This window comes from Podarcis erhardii (genome assembly GCF_964252035.2).
Source record: "Podarcis erhardii genome assembly, chromosome: 7".
In the NCBI taxonomy this organism is placed as follows: Eukaryota; Metazoa; Chordata; class Lepidosauria; order Squamata; family Lacertidae; genus Podarcis; species Podarcis erhardii.
Window position 1 is genome coordinate 80,767,850 of NC_138511.1, and position 19,006 is coordinate 80,786,855.

Sequence of the window (19,006 nt, forward strand, 5' to 3'; positions counted from 1 at the left end):
AAGGTTTTAAAAACCACATTGTCAGGAAAGCATTGTATAATGTTTGGATTAAATATAAAGATTTGTTGGAAAATAAAACTCCAAGGTGGCTGTCACCAATGGAGGCAAAAGCTTTGAAAAAACTTAATATGGAGTCTAAATGGCCAAAATATTGTGAAATCTTAGAACAGGAGGGTAATAAGTGGAAATTGCAGAGTTTTGAGAATCTAAAAGATAAAGTGCGAGATTGGCTTCATTACTATCAAATAATGGAGGTTTACAAGTTGGACAGGAAAATTGGTTTTCAGGTGGAAAAGTCGAAATTGGAAACAGAGCTGTTAGAATCCAAAACTAAGAACTTGTCAAAAATGTATAACTTGCTGCTGAAATGGAATACACAGGATGAAATGGTTAAATCAGCTATGATTAAGTGGGCACAAGATATTGGACATAACATTATGTTCGCTGACTGGGAAAGGTTGTGGACCACCGGTATGAAATTCACGGCATGTAATGCCTTGAGAGAGAATATTATGAAAATGATCTATAGGTGGTACATGACCCCAGTCAAGCTTGCAAAAATCTACCACTTATCAGATAATAAATGTTGGAAATGTAAAGAAAACGAAGGTACATTTTTTCACCTCTGGTGGACATGCCCAAGGATTAAGGCTTTCTGGGAAATGATATATAATGAAATGAAAAAGGTATTTAAATATACCTTCTTGAAGAAACCAGAGGCCTTTCGACTTTCGGGTTAGCGCCAACGTCTAATGGCGGATTCCCTCCGAGCTCCAGAGGGAATCGGCTCAGTAGGGATCGGGTTCTACCGCGCCGGCGTGGATAAATGTGGATGCCTGTGGACGTGGTGACTCGGCGGGCACCATTAGCGCCCCCGACCCGCAAAGGAGCTTTTTTAAAGGCTACGGAACGGGGGACGGGGGGCGGCGCGGTGCTGAGAGTCTTCTGCTTCCCCTGCTGAGTGAAGCCGCATGCCATGGATGGAGAGCGCTGACTTTTTCCTTCAAACATTCGGACTAAAAGCAACAACCCGTGAGTAATACGGAAATCGGACTTTAAAGAAAAAAAAATTTAAATTCGATACGAACGGGGGAGGGGTAAAAAGGAAGTCTGCCCCCCCCACCTTGTAGATACTTTAAAGCAAAGACCGGATAACTAAAGTCGGGAGAACCACCTTTTCCTTCTTGGAAGAAAAATTAATATTTTCGCGATTGGACTGTACAATTGATTTTGCTGGAGGATAAGAACTGGCTTAAGCTAAAGTACAACCCCCCTGGGACCCGGGAGTGATCTGTGAGAGAGCCTGCTGATAAGATACAGACTTTGACAGCTGTCAAACTAGCTGTCAAAGTTGGGAAATAAAAGGAAACGTTTCTGGTGACTCTGCTGGCTAGATTTTCTTTTAAATTTGGATACAAATCGTCAGGAGTAAAGGAAAATAAGTTACATTTGGACTAAACAGAGTCCCCCTAGAGGGGACTTTTGAGATATTGCAAGAAATGGCTCTAAGTGGAAAAATACTGGATGAGCTGAATAGGACTTTTTATCTCCTGGGAAAGCTTCACGACCAAAGTGATATCTTAGCAACAACGACAACAGCATTGAATGATACTGTCAACAACCTTATGGGAACAGGAAGAGACTTGATACAAGTTTTTGTCTCCGAACCAAAAGTCTTGGAAGGTGGAATAGAGGCAGCTACAGCTGAGGAAATGAACTTTGACAAATCCCAAGAGACACATGAGGACTTGCTGGAAACTGAAGGTGAAGCCACAAGGCTGCAGAAGATCAAGTTTGACCAGAGGCCTGGTAGCATAAATTTGTTCAAGATGGAAATTGGAGCTTTAGGGCCATATAGATTCAAAAGATTCAAGAAACAGAACTTGAGCTCCACTTCTAAATACAGAGGCCTGCTGGTAAGAAAAATGGACATTATGGTGACAGGGCTTCTTCGAGAGTCGGTGTTGAAAACAAAGGACTGTCAAGAAGACTGGCAGAGAGAAACTAAGAGAGGGCTAAAAGCCTCAGGTGTTTGGGACACAGGCTAGAATAGATGTACTGATGGACATTGGTTTAGGGAGCACAACCGGGAAAGGGAGGGGGGGATTTGGGAATCCAAAGGGTGTTAAAATATAATTTGTTTAGATCTTGTTCATATGTTTATTTTTTGTAACTTTTATGGAAGGTGGGAAAATCGCGGAAGGGAGATTTGGGTCGACTTTAGGAAAAAGGTTTAAAATTAACTTAAAATTGGGTTTTTTTAGATTAAATAGATACAAGATTTTAAATAAGTACTTGTTGAGTGGACAAAAATGAAATTATAATACAGAAGGGGGAGGTGCGAGGAGGTCGGGGAAATAAGGTTTAAGAAAGAAAGGGATTGGAATTATACCTGTTTTGTTTGTTTGTGTATGTTTTCATGTTGGTTTGTGTTTATGTGTTTATAATTGGAAACTTCAATAAATATTATATTAAAAAAAAAAAAGAAACCAGAGGCCTTTCTCCTGGGTATGGTTAGCCATGTGGTGTTAAAGAAAGATAGAACTTTTTTTATGTACGCTACAACGGCAGCAAGGATTCTTATTGCAAAGTATTGGAAGACACCAGATCTACCCACCCTGGAAGAATGGCAGATGAAGATGACAGACTACATGGGACTAGCAGAGATGACCGGCAGAATCCGAGACCAGGAGAAAGAGACAGTGGAAGAAGATTAGAAGAAATTTAAAGACTATCTTACTAAATACTATAAAGTTAATGAAGGCTAGAAAGATATGGGTTTAAAAATTAGTGGTTTTCAGGGGCGTTGATTAAGGAAAGAGAACAGAATTATTAAAAACTATGGGAAATAAGGGAATGGATTTGCTTAAAAGATAAATGAAATTAGAATACAGAAGGGGGAGGTATGAGGAGGTCGGGGAAATTAGGTTTAAGAAAATAAGGTTTGAAATTATACTTGTTTTTGGTCTTTTGTTTGTGTATGTTTTTATTGTTGTTTGTGTTTATGTGTTTTAATTGGAAACTTTAATAAATATCATTTAAAAAAAAAAACTAAAACTGCCAATGTTGTGACAATTCCTATGGGGAAGGTGAAACCTGCGGAGCAGGGATAATTCCTTCCTGGCTCTTCAAAAGCAACCATCATAAGATGGTAGCAAGACCCACAAACCTGGAAGGAAGATGGTTAAACTGCCACAAAAGGAAAAGATCTAAGAGAGGGTTGGGTGGGTGAAGCTCTGGAACCGACTTTGCATCCCACGCTGGCTCCGCCCCACTTATAAAACCCCAGAGCAGACCGGAATGAAATTTTCTCACTCGCGGTCCGCTCACTTGGCCTGGCCTTTAGTGACACCACAGATTGGCTGGTTTAAATAGGGGTTTGGCAGGAACCCCAATGATCTGCGACTCTTGGAAGGCAGGCCAGCTCAGGCAAACTGGCTTGTTTCTAGGGAGATCGGGAGTGCTGCGCACTGGTCCACAAATGGCACCCACTGTCTGATGTTTTAGTGATTATTCATCTCTCTATCGCTCCCCAATCCCCCAATAAATGAAGAATCACCCAGGGGTCATTTGAAGCTCTTTGTCAATAAGTGCTTCAGACAGGACGCTTGCTTCCCCCTTGAGACACAGATGGTGATGCTGATTCTAATCATCTCCCATGTAAACTAGGAAGATGGCTATTGCACTGGAACAGTATCATTTCTCTATCAGCAAGCAATGGGGAAATGGGAAACCTCTATGCTATTCATGCTCAGGAATACATAGAGATATATAAATCTAAAAGAATGCAGCTACTTACAGTTAATCTGTATTTCGTTGCACAATAAATTTTGGCAGCAGAGGATGTTACTCTGTAAGTAACCTTCAAATGTAGTGAAGCTGTAATTCGTTGAGGGACAATTTGCAGCACATCCCTTTTTAAAATTGGTTTCTACTGAAGACCCATCTGTGAGCAAGAATTGGAAAGACTAAATCTGCAAAAATTCAAATCACATCTCTCCTTACTGAAATATAGATGATTTTTTAATTATTATTTTTTTGTCAAGTGGGTGACTGAAGAAAATAAAATATGTCAAGCACTAGATTTGCAAGCTAGTGATTCAAGTCATTTCATTAGTAATCAACCAATGAGTACAACATATTTTCTTCTCCAAAACCATGTAAATATTCTAGGATATTTCCTTAAAAAATTGCACATAATTAGGTCAACAGACTCTACAGGGTCTTCTGGGGAGAATCACAGGCCTGGTTCACGTATACACTCACTTCAATTCATCTCCAGTTCTTTGGTTGTCCAGCACTTAATGATTCACCTGAATGCTTGAAAGGTCATCCCTAGATACTTCAGGGACCAAATGGTGGACCTACACACCCAATTTTAATTAAACAGAAAAGACATACTCACTTAAAAAGCCATCAAAATGATGTTGAAAGCAAAAGCCGTCGTCAATTCGGCAAAAACCCAAGTAACCTTCAGAACACACTAGATTTGTCACTTCTGTGAGGAGAGATGAAGAAACATTCAGTGGCGCCACAAAGTTGCTCGTTCCATGAGAAACGGCATCTACATTTACGGTTAGAAATATGACCATGAGCTAAACCTTTGCTGGATATAATCCAACAAACGAAATATGAGCAGCTTTCATCAACTCAGGATCCACTTGCAATAGTGGGTCATGCGGGATGAAAGCATCCAAAACACTAAATAATGCTCACAAGGTCTGTAGAACTCTGTAATGTTTGAGTCAGGTGGTACAGCAGTGGCCCTTATTAACCATCTTCTGTATGAGAGCAGCAGAAGTGGTGTACTGCTATCAGCCTCAGTTTGTCTCAGTATTTATGTTAGAAACAAATCATCTATATAAGATGTATTAACAACATTTTCCTACATTGTGCATATTAATCTGAACGTGCGAGCACACAAAGTAAAAGTTATTTCTTATTTAAAGTGTCTTGTTCAGCTTTTAGAAGAGGGAAAAGGGAGCTCCTTAAAGGGTCAAATGACCCTTTATCATTCAGCAAACTTACTGGTTTTCAGGATCCACAAGCAGTGTTGCGTTGGAACATGCATGTACACATATACACACCTTCCCCCCATTTCTCACACCCAAACATACCCACTCACTGTGACAGACAGAGAAATAGCTTTATGGTGATTCATGCATCCCCATACCAAAGCAATGGCATCTCCTTCCCCCATTGCAGCACATTCCACCTTACCTCTCCCTGTTGCCCAGATAATTGACTGTGTGGTTCCCCCTTCTTCCCTGCACCAGTCAGATGGGCATTAAGTTGTACAGTGCAATTTCAGAAGTCCCATCACACACTGCTGCACACAGCCCACATTATTGGTGCTAGGAAGTGTGCTACCACCAGCCCAGAGCATGAGCAGAGCATGAGGGCAATGGGGAGAAAGATGCACCAGGAAAGCCTTCCCCATCCACCTTCATCGAATGTGTGCTCATCTGCCCTGCCAAACACCTGCTTGGCCAACTGAGGGAAACACAGTTACCGAAACATGACAAAGGGTCAATCCACAGGTATGTGACACAGACAACCGATTGCAGCTGACATGAGGTCCATAAGCCATGAATTGCTCAATTGTGCTGGAAGTAATGGGCAGGTGGCCCAGTCTCATGAGAAGTGTAACAAGCCCAAACAGAGCAACGACATCAGCACAGCAAGCACTATAAAATCAAGCACTAACAGGCAGTGCTGTTGCTGGGAGGGAAGACTAGCCAAGTTCTTTGCCCTTGGTGAAGCCTCCAGAGGCTGCACTGCGGCTCTCAGCCTCTGTGTGTATGTGTGTGCAAATGCATGTGGGGTGTGTGTGCAAAACTGGGTGTTTGACCTGGGTGAAATGATGCCTAGTTTCGCCCCTGCTACCAGAGATTCCTTTCTATTTTGATTCCCAAATGCCCTTGGTCTTATCCAATCTTTTCAGCATATTTTTGTTTTCCTTCAATGAACCTATCTCAGTCTCCCTAGCTTAGTCCACTTCACATCCCCTCCCAGGTAGTGAAAAGAAGAATCCAGGATTTCAGCTTCCTACTCACCTGGGAGAAACAGGGCCAGGAGAAGGCAGATACTGAGGAAAGCCTTCATAGCGCTGAAGAGATCAAAAGCTTAGACTCAGAACAAGCCAGCAAGTGACTTGTGGAGGAAGAGGCTGATGTGGGGGAATTTATAGGCCAAAGCGGGGAGGCCTGGGAGTAGAGGTGGGAAGAACTGGTCCAGTGAGGGGCAGGAAATGATGAAATTAGAAATTGCATAGAATGTTTTCTTGGAACACAAATTTCAGTGCTGAAATTAATAAAATGTTTTTTTTAGAATGGCACGATCTTCTGCCAACTGCCTTTTCAATTAATTAACAACTCTTCAATTAAGAAACAACGATCATTCTCCTTTGGATGTAATTTCACCAAATGACCTTCCAGTCCTTCTCCACCCCAATTTCCCCACAATGTCTGAGGAAAGTCTCTAGAGTCAGCCAACTTGGCACGTTCAGTTTTGTAATATACAATCCTTTTACAGAATGTATCCTGCAAAACAAAACAGCTGAATTTTTAAACCCCACAAATTAAAAGCTGCTTGAGAATGTTTTAAACAAATTAGAAACTTGGAGCAGGAAAACAGCAGCAGAACCGCCCCCCCCCCCCGCCGCTGCCGCCAAACCCTGCCCAAAGTGTTCATTCACATGAGTCTGGTTCTACCTCCTAGGTCAGCTGGTAATGGCCTTACAAAGGGAACAGACCCTGCAGTCCTCACCACAGTCAAAGGCCCAGTCCTCACTGCAGCAGGAGTTTTTTATAGTGGAGTGCAAGGGCCTGGGCCCTGCCCTGTAGGCCAGATGGTGAAGGCCTTGCAAGGAGGCAGGCCCTTCAGTCCTCACCGCTGCTGATGGTAAGTGACCAGTCAAGTGACAGTCAAGTGAGATGCAGAAGGCTTTACACAGTCAACCATTTTGTTTCAGACATAACATGAAGAGAACAACCAATATGGTTTTGTAGTAAATTCCTTCCATTTTGGTCTGGAACTGAACCGGTGGTACACAGCTTGAATTGTTCCAAGAAAGGCTAGTGCTTCAGGCATCAGCGGCTTCATTTGCACATCAGTTGAGTGTTTGACAACCGCAAGCTGAAGCACTGTTTCTGTATTTTTGCTTTTGTGCCAGTGGCGTAGCGTGGGTTGTCAGCACCCAGGGCAAGGCAAGTAATTTGCACCCCCTAACCCGTGGATTTGCGCCCCCTAACCCGTGGATTTGCGCCCCCTAACCCTAACCCCCAGATGTTGCGCCCGGTGTGGCCGCCCCCCCTGCACCCCCCACGCTACGCCACTGTTTTGTGCTGCTGTATTTTCCAGCCATATTTGCCCATTATCATAAGCTTGAGTTCTATTCCTCACAGAAAGGAATAGTATCTTTCAGTGGGACTTCATTGCTGCCTCTCTGGATTGGCTGGGAGAAGTAGGCGGGAGCATATTGGCAGAAGAGGAAGCAGGCGGAAGAAGAAGTGCCATGGTATTTTATGTAGTATTACACAAAAATGTAAATTGTAATCTTCACACACTATATGCAAACATTTTCCGATGTCCAGGTAAATTTCTGGCTCCACTCCTTTGGCTCCCAGGTTCTTGTTTGATCCCAAGCACAGATATGATGTACTACCTGCAATCCTGTCCCCTGGGCCCCTTGGAGAGGCTTGCAGGGGCTGATTTGGCCCCCATGCCAGATGTTCTTCAACCCTGAAATAGATTACAAAAGGGCTCCATATCTTCTCTGTCTTTTGGCTTCCCTTTTTCAGCCAAAAGAGCAGACTTGTGATTTTAGACGAAATTGTCAAACCACATTTCTTCAAGAAGTACATTATAAATCCACTCCTCTTCAGAAGGTGAGCAGCATATTGAAGCAATTAAGATTTTGGCTGATGTTAGATTTCCCATGAACTTCAACTGGCAGAGCTTAAATGAACCTGCTGAACGAGGCCCTGCTCTCACAATGGCCAACCAGATTCCTATGCAAAGCCTAAAAGCAGGACTTGACAGCAACACCACTTTCCCAACTTCTGATTGTTTTGTATATTGTTTATTCTATCGATGTTTAATTTTATCAATATTTAATTGTTGTCCATGCTTTTCTTCTTTGTTTTTTATGGTTAATATTTTTGTCTGTAAACCATCTTGAGGCCCATCAGGGGACAAGACAATAAATAAATATATTGTTATGAGATTTGGGGGGGGTGGGAGGAAGGGGGTTCTAAGATGTATGCCAGAGCCATCTATTCCCTGGATCCAGTAAGTGTTAAAGGTTAGTCAAGCCTTCTAATTTGTGGAATAGTCAAACTATGTTCCTGGTGAGCTGATGGGGTATTAAGGGGCTCTGTGCAAGACAGAAAATGAATGGGTGGGGCTCCCTCCCTCAAGAAACAAACCCAGAGGTGAGAGTGGAGTTTTGCACTGATGCGAGCTAGATGTTAAAGCAGCAAGGTGAGAGAAGACAGAGAGATAAATCAATTTTGATGTCTGTCATGGTGTCCCATTGTGCCAGAAGGGGAAAGCTGTCTGCAGACAAATGCCGGCTTCCTTGTCCTGAAGCGAAATGAGCACTGCACCCCGTAGTCACCTTTGACTATACTTAACCATCCAGGGGTGCTTTCCCTCTTACCTTTTACCTGTGTCAGAGACAAAGGCATGATGATTATGGACTGCATGTTTTCCTAGGACTCCTAGGACTTTAAGGCACATGGTTGAAATCCGTTGCTGGAACACCTGTCTCCCCCTCACAATAAGTTTCATACCACTAACTCTTAGTGAAATCTGGCAAAATTGCTTGAGTTTCCAAAAACATAATCCAATTTTTGTGCTCAGCTTTGAAATCTTGCGCAACCTGTGGGGACACATTTCCCCAGGGTGGTGAAACTGAGGCTGGCACAGATTAGGAGGGACGTGTCCTTGGAATTCTTGGGAGGGAAAAGAGATTTAATTTGCTTTCAGCACTGTGCTTCAAATTCTGGTATAGTGCAATTAGAATTCTAGCAGTTCACTGTGCTGAACCTGTTGTTCCTGGGTGCTGGCAAAGTGCTCCTTGTCGTGACCTATACTTTCCTCTTCATGCTTCCCTGTTTGGCCCACTGCTGTTCCTGACTCTTCAGCTTTCTAGAATGATTAAGACACTCGTATCACCTGCCTCCTCTTGATCCAGCTTCCTCCAGGAAAGAGCCTCGGAAGAATAGACATATTATGGGTACCAAAGTCCACAGTATCTGTTTTAAGAACACTGAAATGCAACTGAGAACTTTATCAGATCATAATCTAATATTTACTATTATGAAAGGCCAACCAAATACCACTTTTAGACGGAAGCTGAATGACAGCTTGTTAGAAAGCTGTCTTCAGTCCAGAGAGACTGGTAATAAGCGACCCCTCCATCGTGAGAGTGTTGAATAATTGGCGTAGCTAATTGGTTTACGACCCCAATTAGCCCCAGCTTACAACGATCTTCAGTCCGGCACGTTTCCCTCTAGCTGCGCCGATCCTTCGTTCCGCCACGAAATGCAGAGTAAACACAGCGGGCTGTTGCTTCCCGGTGATTTAGTTGATGCAAACACACCCAGGCATTAGTGTGTTTATTTAACAGTGTTTATTCAAGCAGAAAAACAACAAACAGAACTTCTCAGATTCTCCCTGGGCTGCTAGCGTTCATGGCTGCCGTCTCCTTCAGAGACAAACAGGCAGTGAGAAACAACTCCTCCCTCCTTCTGGGTCACGCGACAGGAATGGACAGACGTCATCCAGAACTCCTTAACCCTATGAGTTCTGAAACCACTAACACCCCCTCTTCTGTCCAGTCCTGAGGTGACTTGGGTGTCTACCTTTACAAACCTCTTGTGCCCCTTCCTGGCATCCTTGTCAGGCACCAGTGGAACCTCCTCACAACTCTCAGGTTCGCACTGTGCGAAACCAACCCACACCCCTGTGGCCTGATACCTCTCAGGTGGAATGCCCTTCGTTGTGCGACTGGACCGCCTGGGCACAAACTCAGGTACTTCCTCTGACTCACTGTGGTCAGCAGGTGTGTCCTCTGCATCACGGGATTCCCCCTCTGACTTAAAGCGTCTTCGAATTCTTTGCATTACGCTAACAGGAGATGCAGGCTCACTCTTGGGCTCTCTTTTAACAACTTGTGGAGATGCCCCATCCTGTTCTTGACCCTGGTCATCGACCTGGTCTTCATCAACAGGTTCAGCCCCTGGCTGTCCCTCATCCTCATCCTCAGACAGACATTCTGAGAGAACGTCACGCCTTGCAGGAGTCTTTGACCAACCATCCTGCTCATAGAACTCAGCACGTTTACTGACCAGAAGCTTGGTCTGATCACCTCCTGGATATGCAAACCTCCATCCTTTAGTGGCTGGTTCATATCCACAGAAGATCATTTTCTGGAACTTGGGTCCACCTGGCTTTTGTAGTGCCTTTGGCACTGGCACCAAGGCTGGTGACCCAAACGAACGGAGGAAGTGAACCTGAGGTTTCCTTCCGTGAAGTATGAAAAACGGGGTGTCACCTACCACTGAATTGTAGGACCTATTAGCCGTAAATGTCACGGTCCGAACTGCCTCCCCCCAAAAGCTTGGAGGCAAACCAGAGTCTGACAGCAAAACCTCTGTAGCCTTAACCAGAGCTTCACTTCTGAGCTCCGCCACCCCCCTCTCTTGAGGAGAAGTCACCTTGTGATGTATCCCTTTCTGGTGAAAGAACTTCTGCAGAGCAGACCCAGTAAACCCTGCACATCGGTCACTTTTGACTCCTTGCACCTTGGTGGAGAACCTTAGTTCCACCTCCGCAATCCAATTTTTAATCAGTTGTGGTGCATCCTCCTTGCATTTGAGAGCAAAACACCACAAAACCTGGCTAAAATCATCCTGCATCGTCAGCAGAAACCTGGCCCCTCCCAGACTTGGCTTTGCCATGGGACCAAACAGATCTATGTGAACAAGTTCAAAAGGTTTTGTGGTTACCCTGTCCACCCTGGGGTAACTGCGCCCTTTTACCTTTGCCCTTCTGCAAGCCTTACAATCTAGGGATCTTCCACATTCTTCAATTTTACAGCCTTTAGTGCACTCAGGTAACACTTGGATTTCTTCAAGAGAACTATGGGCTGTCTTCTTGTGCCATGCACACGCACATGAAACATGTGTGGGAACTGTAGCACGCATAGCTTGTGCCCTCTCAGCCTTCCCCTCACCCCCTAGAGGCGTTTTAAGAATAAAGAGATCATTCTGCCCCTTTTCAACTCTGACCAGTTGCTTCTCTCCCCTGGAGATTGTACAAACATCATTTTCAAAGCACACCTTAAACCCCTTTTGCAACAAATAAGGGACAGATAAAAGACAGTGTTTCATCCCAGGCACAATGCAAACTTCCATCTCCTCCTGCAAAACAGAAAAATAAACATTTGCAACATTAGTCACAGGTTTTTTTTCTCCACTAGCAAACTGAACAGTTTTTCCAGCTGGAATTGCCTTGCAATTCCACATCTCGACAGTAGGGGTCTCTGGAATAAGATTCCGGTTCGCTCCAGAGTCGATAACAAAACACAGATCATTGTCTCTCTCAGAGCTGTCCTTCAACATCGCCATAGCAACAAACGTCTCGCTGCCCCCTCCCTTTGGGCTTCTGCAGCTATTCTCTCTGGTTGTCACGGCAACCAACTCCCCCTTGCAGGGAGACTTGCTCAGGACCTTGGCAGCTTCCGTAGATGCAACTGTCTCCGTTGCCTTGGAGACCAGACTGGTCTCTACGTTCCCACGCAACTCTGTAGGGCTTATCTGCACGTTGTGCAGGTGGCTGGCCTTGAAGCGTCTAGCTCTCCGCAGCTTCCCAGGCCTCGGCTGACGACAAAAACAACTCTTGGCTGCCTTTGGAAAACAAGCCGTTTCTGAGCTTCCACCGCTCACTGCCCCCCCCACTGCTCTCAGGGCTCCCAGAACGTTTTCCTGCACCCCCTCTGGTGGGTAAAGGGCTCCCAACGCTTGGCCTCTGGCCTGGCTCCTCACACAGGTACGGTGCAGCATTCATACAGCTGCCAGCAATAGTCCCTTCGTCCCCCTCTGGGGGCTCACAGCTTCCCTCAGCTGTGTGTCGGCTCTCAAGAATGTGCCCAGCGCCATCTTGCCTCTCTCCTTCGGATGCGGCCACGTGTTGGCCCTTGCTTCCCACTCCCGCTTCACAAGCCTCACGGAGTGCCAGCCAAGCAGCCTCAGGCCTTTCAGCATCCAGGATAACATGCATCAGATCAGCACTCACATGTTCTGCCAGAAAAGCAAGCACAGGCTTCTCAGCTTCACTCAGCTCTGCAGCCTTTATAGCTGCCCCAGCCGCCTTCTGTGGGGGCTGGACTGCTTCCCAAAGGTTTGTCCCGACTAGAAAAAGTTCTACGTGAAAGCTCCACTCCAACCAGCCTTCGCACATCAGCTTCTCACATGGCAGCTTAAGCTCAAAGCCATGCTTCTGGGACTGCGCCATCTCTCCCCCAGTGCCCCAGCTTACTCATGTAGCAGCAGCTTTCCGGCACCTGTCTCTTGGAGATGTGATTCCCCCAGCGAGCTCCTCTGCCTCTCAGCGTCAGGCAGGACTCCAGCTGGCCCCAGCGTCTTCCCAGCTGACTTCAAAACACACCGGCACACTTCGCAACAGCTTTATAGCAGTAATTAGAGTCCATAACCTGTTGAATAATTGGCGTAGCTAATTGGTTTATGCCCCCAATTAGCCCCAGCTTACAACGATCTTCAGTCCGGCACGTTTCCCTCTAGCTGTGCCGATCCTTCGTTCCGCCACGAAATGCAGAGTAAACACAGCGGGCTGTTGCTTCCCGGTGATTTAGTTGATGCAAACACACCCAGGCATTAGTGTGTTTATTTAACAGTGTTTATTCAAGCAGAAAAACAACAAACAGAACTTCTCAGATTTTCAGATTCTCCCTGGGCTGCTAGCATTCATGGCTGCCGTCTCCTTCAGAGACAAACAGGCAGTGAGGAACAACTCCTCCCTCCTTCTGGGTCACGCGACAGGAATGGACAGACGTCATCCAGAACTCCTTAACCCTATGAGTTCTGAAACCACTAACAGAGAGGAGCACACTAATCTTCTGGCATCCCATCACAGAAGAAAGAGACAGTCCGTAGTCTACTCACTACTTTATTAAGACTGTACACGCAGCTCTTACAAGCATGACTGCTCTCCAGAGCAGCAAACACAAGAGTCTATGACTTGACTCACACTTTGACTCAGAAGCGAAAGTAACTCTCCCATTACAGGAGAACTAGCAGAGGCTTCCTTTCTCACGCTCAGAGACATCACATGATGTCAACAACGTAGCTGCTCTTCGCAGCTGGTGAGATATAAAAATCCCAACAAACTCTTCCCCCCTTTTCTTCCTAATGTAACACTAATGTCTCAACAAATGAAACTGATCTGCAGAAAATGTAACTTGAAAAAAGAGACATTGTACATACTTTTGTAAACCAAGAAATCTTTAATAAAAATACATGAAAAAAAGAATGTATTAGGCTTGATTTTTGTGTGTTCTGCATTTGTGAGTCTCTCCCTCCTACATTGCATTCCATGTCTCCTTATCTAACCCTGAAAGTGGTACAAATGGCAGCATGTTTTAGCACAAGACTATATATCAGCGACCCTAGAAGTTTTCTGAGACCCAGGAAGAGGATTTTATGATGCTCTTCCCTCACTGAATGCTAGGTTGCCAGGGTAATGCTGGACATCCAAAACCTAAAATGGTCAAATGGTCTGGACACATCGGAGCCACTCCAAGGTGATTGGAGGGGTGAAGATACCAGTATGGAGCCATAAATGTGTTATTTCTCCAGACCTTTAACCTTTCCTGATGTATGCGAAGATGCTTTATGACTCTTTGTTGGCTGTTTGAGAACTACTATATAAGCTTTGGTTCTGAGGTGCCTCCGGGCAGACCTTCTCAACTGGCATGTTGAGTTGAGTGAGCTCGGTCCTGTTGCAATAGCTATAATAAATGCTGGGTCCTTAAATCTGGATGCTAGACTTGAAAATAGTTCCTTTGGTTCTGTGGTCTATTCAAAAGTTGGTTGTTCCTCACCTGGGTAATGAATAAGGTGGTGTAGAGGTGAATTCTTACCACAACACCAATTCTAGTCCGAATGCAATGGCTACCAATTAATTTCCAGGCCCAATTCCAAGTTGTGGTTTTGACCTATAAAGCCTTAAACAGCTCAGGACCGCAATATCTCAAGGACTGCCTCTTTCCATATGAACCCACCCAGATCTTGAGATCATCTTCTGAGGCCCTTCTTCACGTGTCTCATCCTCAAGAGGTCCAGAGGCTGGAAACACAAAAACGGGCCTTTTCTGTAGTAGTTCTCTATTTGTAGAATGCTTGCCTGCAGTCTTCATTATACATCTTTAGGTGCCAGGCAAAATTGTTCCTCTTTAACCAAGCCTTTGTTTGATTGGCATCCTATGCCCTTTTAAAATGTTTTGGGGGAGTTATTGGGTTGTTTTTGTTTTGTTTGTGTATTTTGTGGTTTTATATTCTGTGAACCGGCCTGAGACCTCTGGATATAGGGTGGTTTATAAATTTTAACAGGGACGCGGGTGACGCTGTGTGTAAAACCTCAGTGCCTAGGACTTGCCGATCGTATGGTCGGCGGTTCGAATCCCCACGGCGGGGTGAGCTCCCGTCGTTCGGTCCCAGCTCCTGCCCACCTAGCAGTTCGAAAGCACCCCTAAGTGCAAGTAGATAAATAGGTACCGCTTTATAGCAGGAAGGTAACGGCGTTTCCGTGAGCTGCACTGGTGCTGGCTCACCAGAGCAGCTTTGTCACCCTGGCCACGTGACCCGGAAGTGTCTTCGGCCAGTGCTGGCTCCCGGCCTCTTAAGCGAGATGAGCACGCAACCCCAGAGTCGGTCACAACTGGCCCGTATGGGCAGGGGTACCTTTACCTTTTTATAAATTTTAACAACAATTACTTAGAGACCTGCAGGTACCAAGCAACTAACATGTCTAAATAAGAAGATGATGGTGATGAAGAAGAAGATGATGGTGATGGAGGACACTATCACAATCACTATCACAAGAAATCTTGTGATGCAGTGAAACTGTAATTTGTTGAGGGACAATTTGTAGCACATCCCATGTCATACTTGCCATGTATTTTAGACCCATCTGTGATAGAGAAGAAATAAATAGCTACATCTGCAAAAATTCTCATCAGTTCTCTCCTTTCTAAAATCTAGATGATGTTTACTAACTTATTTTTTGGTGAAATGGGTGATGGAGGAGGGACACTGTCACAATGGCACTCTCCCTGCCCCCTCCATCATGATTCCCAGCATCTGGGAGTCCCAATGTTTCTCATTTTTAAAAGAAACAAAGAGAAGTATCTAAGCTTCAAGAGTCAATTAGATAACAACATTATACCATTATCCTCCTCATGAGGAGGAAATGAGGACAGATGCCTCTATCCCCTTTCATTGAATTTTATGCTGCTGATTCTCAGGGCAATCTGGAAAATTGGCCGGGGCTTCTAGAAACATAACGCAATTACTTACCAGTAATTTTATTAACTAATAATTATCCATTTGCTCCTTCTAAAAACTCTGTCCTTCACTGCCACCACTGCCAAATATTGTTAATTTGATAAATGCAGAAACACAACACAGTTTTATTTGCCACACCAGTTTATTTTGATTATGAACAAACGGGGGGGGGGATTAATAATAATAATAATAATAATAATAATAATAATAATACTAATATCTTTATTGTCATTGCCCCCTCTCGGGGACAACGAAATTACTTGGCTGCTCCATCCACCCAGGTAGGGCACTCCACTCAAAATCAGAACAACTATAAAAACACTAATTAAAACAATATAGTATAATAGAGCAAGGAAAATTAGATGACTTTCAAAGTCCAGGTTTCCCATTCAGGGCTGAGATCGCTCTGGAGCAGAAGCTGTTCTTGAGACGGCTCGTTCTTGTCTTCATCGTCCTGTATCTCCGTCCCAACGGCAGGAGCTCGAAGAGACAGTGACCAGGATGCGATGGATCTTTTACTATGTCCAGTGCCTTCCTATGGCACCTTGTGGCATAAATCTGCTCTAAGGTGGAGAGTGGGCAGCCAACAATGCTCTCTGCTACCTTAACAACTCTGCACAACCCCATCCTGTCCTGGGTAGTACAGCTTCCGTACCACACACATAAGCCATAAGTGAGCACGCTCTCAATGGCACAGTGATAGAAGGCAAGCAGCAGTTTCTGCGGAAGATGGTTTTTCCTTAGGATTCTCAAAAAGTACAGTCTCTGCTGCGCCTTCTTCACAAGCCCCCTTGTGTTGACACTCCAGGACAGATCCTCTTGTAATTCAATACCCAAAAATCTGAACGTTGTTACCCTCTCCACACAGACCCCATCAATCAAAAGTGGCTGGACATTGCTCTTCTGTCTCCTGAAGTCCACCACAAGCTCCTTTGTCTTCCTTGTATTTATGAGCAAGTTGTTAGCTCTGCACCACTCTGTCAGCCGCTCCACCTCATCTCTATAGTCCGTTTCACCCTCCCTTTCAGAGATGAGCCCAATCATGGTTGTGTCATCTGCAAATTTGACAACCCTATTACTAGGGTGAGCAGCGACACAATCGTACGTGTAGAGAATATAAAGGAGCGGACTAAGTACGCCTCCCTGTGGTGTTCCTGTGTTAGTCTTAAGCGTATTAGAGGTATAAGGGCCCAACTGAACCCTCTGGGGGCGGTCTGACAGAAAGTCCAATATCCACCCACAAAGTGATAACGGAAGCCCCAGATCTTCCAGTTTAGACATCAGACGTTGTGGTAGAATGGTATTAAATGCCGAGCTGAAATCTAAAAAAAGCAGTCTGGCATAACCCCCCTGCTGCTCCAAATGTGCAAGAACGGCATGGAGGGCAATCGCCACAGCGTCCTCTGTCGATCTTTTCATTTTATAAGCAAATTGGAATGTGTCCAGTCCCTCTGGTAGGCAAGCAATGACATAATTTCGTACCAACTTTTCAAAGCACTTCATGATTATAGGTGTGAGGGCTACTGGACGAAAGTCATTCAGATCTTCCGGGTTAGATTTTTTTGCTATTGGAACGATAGTAGAGGACTTTAGGCAGGATGGAACAATAGCCTGGGCTAGGGATCGATTTAAAATCCCAGTGAAAAATCCTGCTAGTTGATAAACCATAATGTAATAAACCATATTATAATGAGACAGATCCCCCAAGCTCCACATTTCTACTTTAGCTTCTCTATCCCCTGCATCCCATTCAGCCTCTGCCAAATGCCAAGTAGAAGACTCAGGAGTCCTGTGAATTCCAGAAACTCTGCAAACCCCCCATCAGACAAGCAACTTCCACCTCCACCGATGCTGCAAATGGTGGTATCCAAAATGATGAAGACATTTTTCTCTCCCATCTACCCTTCAGTGTTGAGCCACTTTCCAGAAGGCATCATGCTTTGATTATCGTGCCTGAAAGGTAGTCATTATACAGTGATGTCCTAGCCAACTCACAAAAGGACTTTTGTCCAATCCATTGGAACTGCTTTTTGTTCATAAAATGATATGAAGAGCCCTGTTAGACCCGCCCTTTTAGACCCACCTAGTCCAGTATTATCTTCTCACAGTGTCCAAACAGATTTCTATGGGAAGCGTCTCCATGGCACAACTGTGGTTTCCTGTCTGTGGGATGCTCTCTCCAGCGAGGTCCACTTACATTATTTCCCCCCTAATTTTTAATAAAGTTTTCACAATACAATAAAATGATACCTAGAACATGTGAAATTGGAAGGAAGGAAGGAAGGAAGGAAGGAAGGAAGGAAGGAAGGAAGGAAAACAACAAAAGAAAAGAGGGAAAGGCAAAGGAAGGAAGAAATGAGAGGAGATGCTTTGCCAAGCAAGGTCTGTCAAGCACCTTCATTAACATTTTTTTTTCCAGCAACAGGAAAGACTTATCTTTTGCCCAGACCTTTTGCTGCAGATGACAATTTTCCTACTGGTGCTCTTATGGGAGTTGTTTTGCTTTTAATGCTATACTCTTTTTATAGTAATGGTTGTGAAATGCAAATCACTTGTTCCAGATCCAGGTGCTTTTGGAAGAAACTGTTTTTCTAGATACAGTGGTACCTCAGGTTAAGTACTTAATTCGTTCCGGAGGTCCGTACTGAACCTGAACCTGTTCTTAACCTGAAGCACCACTTTAGCTAATGGGGCCTCCCGCTGCTGCTGTGCCGCCGGAGCCCGATTTCTGTTCTCATCCTGAAGCAAAGTTCTTAACCTGAAGCACTATTTCTGGGTTGGCGGAGTATGTAACCTGAAGCGTATGTAACCTGAGGTACCACTGTACATTTCAATCAGGATTTAGGCCTGGTTTTGGCACAGAAACTGCTTTGGTTGCCTTGTATGATGACCTCTGGAAACAAGGGAAACATGTCCCTGTTCATTCTCCTGCCAGCTATCCAATGTTTTGCGGTTGTTCCAGTCCTAGTTGGATGGTCATTTCCAGAGGGTATTGCTTGGAGAGTGTTTTTCAGACCCATGGAGCCTTCAACATGGGGTTCTGCAGTGCATAATCCTATCCCTTATGCTTTTCAATATCTACCTGAAACCACTAGCTGGGGTTATCTGGAGATTTGGAGCATTGCAACAATATGCTGGTGACACTCAACTCTATTTCTCCTTTGCTTCTGCAGGTGAGGCAGTGGAAGTGCTGGACTGGTGCCTTGCCTCAATAATGGACTGAATCAGAGCCAAAAAAAAACTGAAGCCAAGTAAGATCCAGGTAGGAATGAGGCACTGTGGCCTAGACCGGAAGGGTGGGAGATTGCCTGCTCTTGATGGGGTTACCCTTCCTTTGAAGGAGCAGCTTCATAGCTTGGGGTACTCCTGGTTCCTTTGCTGTCACTTGAGGCTCAGCTGGCCTCAGCAGCACAGAGT